Source organism: Physeter macrocephalus, chromosome 16, assembly GCF_002837175.3.
Source record: "Physeter macrocephalus isolate SW-GA chromosome 16, ASM283717v5, whole genome shotgun sequence".
Classification (NCBI taxonomy): domain Eukaryota; kingdom Metazoa; phylum Chordata; class Mammalia; order Artiodactyla; family Physeteridae; genus Physeter; species Physeter macrocephalus.
Genome location: NC_041229.1, coordinates 11,435,893 through 11,440,433, shown reverse-complemented (window position 1 = coordinate 11,440,433; position 4,541 = coordinate 11,435,893). Strand labels below are relative to the sequence as shown.

Here is a 4,541-nt window from a genome sequence, read left to right as displayed (position 1 = left end):
CAGGCTCAGCGGCCATGGCTCACGGGCCCAGCCGCTCCGCGGCATGTGGGATCTTCCTGGACTGGGGCACGAACCCGTGTCCCCTGCATTGGCAGGCGGACTCTCAACCACTGCACCACCAGGGAAGCCCACGCCACTTTTGTTTATTCATTTTCTTAAAAGATGTTGTTTTACAGGATCTCTAATCCTGAAACTTCATACCCACCACTCACTAAATTCATTTCTTCTAGGTTGTCTATTTTATTGGTGTATAATTGCTGATAGTAATCTCTTATGATCCTTTGTATTTCTGTGCTGTCAGTTGTAACTTCTCTTTCATTTCTGATTTCATTTATTTGGGTCTTCTTTCTTACTTTCTTTTCTTTTTTTTCTAGTTTCTATTTCATTTGTTTTCATTCTGATCTTTATTATTTCTTTCCTTCTAATAACTTTAGGTTTTGTTTGTTCTTCTTTTCCTAGTTCCTTTGGGTGTAAGGTTAAATGGTCTATTTGAGATTTTTCTTGTTTCCTGAGGTAGGATTGTATTGCTATAAACTTCCTCTTAAAACTGCTTTTGCTGTATCCCATAGATTTTGGTTCATTGTCTTTTTGTTTTCATTTGTATCCACATATCTTAAAAAATTGTTTTAAATTATAATTATTTTTTATTTATTTTTGGCTGCACTGGGTTTTTGCTGCTGCACACGGGCTTTCACTAGTTGCAGAGAGCGGGGTCTACTCTTTTTTTTTTTTTTTTTTTTTTTTGTGGTACGTGGGCCTCTCACCGCTGCGGCCTCTCCCGTCGTGGAGCACAGGCTCCGGACGCGCAGGCTCAGCGGCCATGGCTCACGGGCCCAGCCGCTCCGCGGCATGTGGGATCCTCCCGGACCGGGGCACGAACCCGCGTCCCCTACATCGGCAGGCGGACTCTCAACCACTGTGCCACCAGGGAAGCCCGATCGTAGGGTTTTAACAACTACCCAGGACACCCAAAGACAAACCCTCACAGAAAGAATGAGTCTTCCAGCCACTGTCATTCAAGCCCCAGGTTCTGCCAGGAGGAAGGGAGTGAACTAGATTCATCATTCCCTAAATAAGCTACATTAGAGACACCAGGGGCATGTCCTTTAAAAATACCGATTCCTGGGCTCCAGTCAGAGGGTTCTGAATCAGTAGGACTGGGGTGGGGCCTCTCTGGGGACTCTGGTTGTTAGCTGGGTTTGGGATCCCTGAACCGGGTGACTTCTGGGGGGCTACCTTGACTCTTAACGATCTGCCTGTGATCTTAGCAGAGGCCTGAACCTCCGACCCCGATGTTGTTTGTTGTTTATGAGGCAGTTTCTCTGTGCAGAGACTTCTGTGGCATGTGATTTTCCTGTTTGCCTTCTGAGGGGGAGGCATTGGGCCCCCTCCCTGCTGCTTTTTTACAGCTCCAATTAATTGTGGCTCATTTATGGAGCTCCAGCTACGCCCTGTGAGCTGGAGGTCGTAGAGGGAAGGTTGTTCACGCCCCGGGGTTGTAGTTATAACTGACTGCACATCAAGGTTACGTTCTGGAAAAGCCACCCTCCCATGGCTCTCACTCCCTCCCAGACTGGTGTCTTCTGGGTCCATATGTGCCCACTCCTCTCCATGCGGTCTTTGGGACCCGAGTGAGCAAGGCTGATAGGAGTGATCTGGAAATCGGGAAGCCTGCAGCTGCACCAAGAGGGCTGGTGATGGGGGAGGCTAGGGGCTGAAGCCAGGAGGAAATCCCTGGGGATGGAAGAGGACCCAAACGAACCAGAAACCACCCACAAAGTGGGTGCAGGGACCCAGCACTGGCACCTGCAGGTGTTATGATCGCTGGGGGCTACTCTTGCACCTCTGGTTGCCTGGTCCCTGTCCATGGAGGGCCTGCTTTGACTTCTTCCCTTTCTCCTGGGGTGGGGACGAGGGGATGGAGACCAAGGGGAGATGGAGAGGCGGAAAGTGAGGCCAGAGAGCACGATGATGTCTTTGCCTTAGTAAACCGGACAGCTTGCCAGCCTGCCTGGTGCGGGGTGGATTCCCACAGCTGACTCTGCACTGTGCTCTGGGGGGATGGGCACCTGGGCTTTAGTCGGGATCAGCCTCAGCCAGGCAGGCAGCTCCCCGGGGGGAGGCGCGTGCACTGAGGGAAGGTGCTTCCCGCCAAGGGAAGGAGCTGAGCTGTTGTGTCAGTTGCCTGGTGGCCCTTGGACAAGCCGTTCCTTGCCTGAGATTTTTTTTTTTTCTCCCCACTGGGCTACCCTTTTAGGAGTGAAAGGGACATCTAATAAAATCTTTGTTTTTCTAAAGGTGTTTCACCAAGCTCGCCTTCTGGGCTTCCTTTGTAAAAAAGCCCTTGGATGTTCGGATGCCTCCTTTGTGCTGCTCTCACCCCTTCACCTCTCCTAGGATTGGTTGAGGGGGCCCCATAAATCTCACATCCTCTGAATAGAAAGACTTTAGCAAGTCGTGTTCAGTCCTTGCTCCCGCTCTGATCACTGTAGGCTTTGTAACCTGCTCCGAGCGTTATTTGATTGTGAACCTGCCCATGGGGCTGTTTTGAGGTTGCCTGAGTGCAACATGGCTGGGCTTTAAATCTCAGACCCTGGATGAACTTAGTGATTCTTCCAGGTTCCAAATACTTTATCGATTGACATTTGCATAAATCCTCAATTTATTACCCTCTGGTTCTAAGGGTGACATGTTTTGTAGGGAGAAGGCTGTTAGCCTGAATTCCCAGGGCACCTTTGCCTGGTGGGCTTCTGATCCGTAGATGCTTCCAGATTCTTCCCAGAGGCGAGGGCCGGCAGGAGAGGCGGAGAGAGCCGGCAGGAGAGGCGGAGAGGGAGGGCTGGAGGAAGGCTCCGCAGCTGGTGGCGATTCTCTTAGCTGCTTTCCCCCTGAGCATCTGGGCTCAGTAATTTACTTATTTCTATTTTTTATTTGCATATCTCTGTCGATGCTTGCCTGGACTTACCTCTCTGGGAGTGAGAAGGAATGTTTTAGAATGACATATTTTCCTAAAAAAAAAAAAATCCAGGGTCTTTTTCTTTAAAGAGGCCTCATTTCACCTGTTTCCCCAATCAAATTAGGTGCAGGTGCTTAAGACCCAAAGCAATGTAGTTAAGGATTAGCTCTTTTATTCTGTTAGCCAAGTTGGTGGCACAGGTGTTTCCCTTCTCCCTTCAGACGTTTGAGAGCACTACAAGGAGTGGGCAGGATGAGGAGGGGAAAGGAGAAAGCAGCTGTGGGAGGGAGGGGGAGGGGAGGGGTAGAGGAGGAGGTAGGGGAGGGGAGGGGGAGGGGGAGGGGGAGGGGAGGGGGAGGGTTTTCTGCTCTGAGGGCCCATCAGCTCAGGTGTGTACTTTGCATCAGTCCGGGAGGTGGGGTGGGCGGGGTAGGGTGAGGGTGGGGAAGCCTGCAGGTGGACTTTGCAGAGGCTCCTCCGGGTCCAGAAGCTCGATTTCCTTCTCCTGTGCCCGAGACAAGCCGAGGTTGAAGGGGCCGGTGGAATAGGCTTCTCCCAGGCATTGCTTATGCTCCGGATTTTGGGGGGGTTTTGTCCTGAACATTCACACCAGCTCTCAGAATTTTTGTGAGTGTGGTTATCAGTTGGCTCTTCCCACACAGAGGGGGTGAAACGGTTGCCTCAGGTGTGCCAAGATGCCAGCCCTTGAACTGTCCGTCAGTGACGGGTGAAAGGAAAAATAAGAGGAATGGAGTTAGCTTTTCATAAAGCAGACAGAACTGTTCTTGATTCTGAGAGTCTATCTTTCCTTTTCCTCAATTTTCCATGTTAAAATGTACTTTCTTTGAAACATGACGGTGATTCTAGATGGTGGTTGTATTGCTTTGGAGAGGGGCGGCTACGTAACAGGTGAATCCCAGGAGCTCAGTGGTGTGAATGCATCTCCCAATTATGAGAAGTTCAGAACAAGTGGAGGGCCTTCTTCTCGGGGACTCGGGCTCCTTCTGTCCTGTGGCCCCATTCTCCTCTGGGACTCTGGGGTCCTGAATGCAGCCTGCGGGTAGGGAAGGAAAACAGGGCCGTGTAGGGCCACACCCCATCGTAAGGCCTGGGCCAACAGTCTGCTGTGTCCTCAGGAGGCCGGGGACAGAGATCCAGAGAACAGCTAGCCATGCTCTGACACGGTGGCTGTTTTCATTAATGTTCTTACCTGGCAAAATAGAGGCGGCCGACCAATCTTCTGTTGGCCTGCCTAACTCATCTCCATTTTCCTGGTTTACAAAACCCAGAAGCCTGGGAACTACTGTTCACAATAAACCGAAGGTCATTTCTGTGGAGTCCTGGAAAATATTACCTTACTTGGAATACTTCAAAACTAACTAAATAAAGCTGATGTTTTCCTTTTGTTCCTCCTTGTTATGAGCTAAGGATAAGCAATGTCACCTGGAGGCCAGAGAGAACCAGTTTGAACAGAAGTTTGAAAGCATGTGGTCTTTCTGGCTTGTGTCCCTTTTTTTTTTTTTTCTGCGGTACACGGGCCTCTCACTGTTGTGGCCTCTCCCGTTGCGGGGCACAGGCTCCGGAC

General features: G+C 50.5%; 1 protein-coding gene across 1 annotated transcript in view; it reads left to right on the top strand.

Moving 5' to 3' along the window:
* The window catches only part of SORL1 (sortilin related receptor 1), a 158,375-nt gene that overhangs the window by 11,880 nt on the left and 141,954 nt on the right, over positions 1 to 4,541 (top strand). The gene's annotated exons all lie outside the window — the stretch shown is intronic.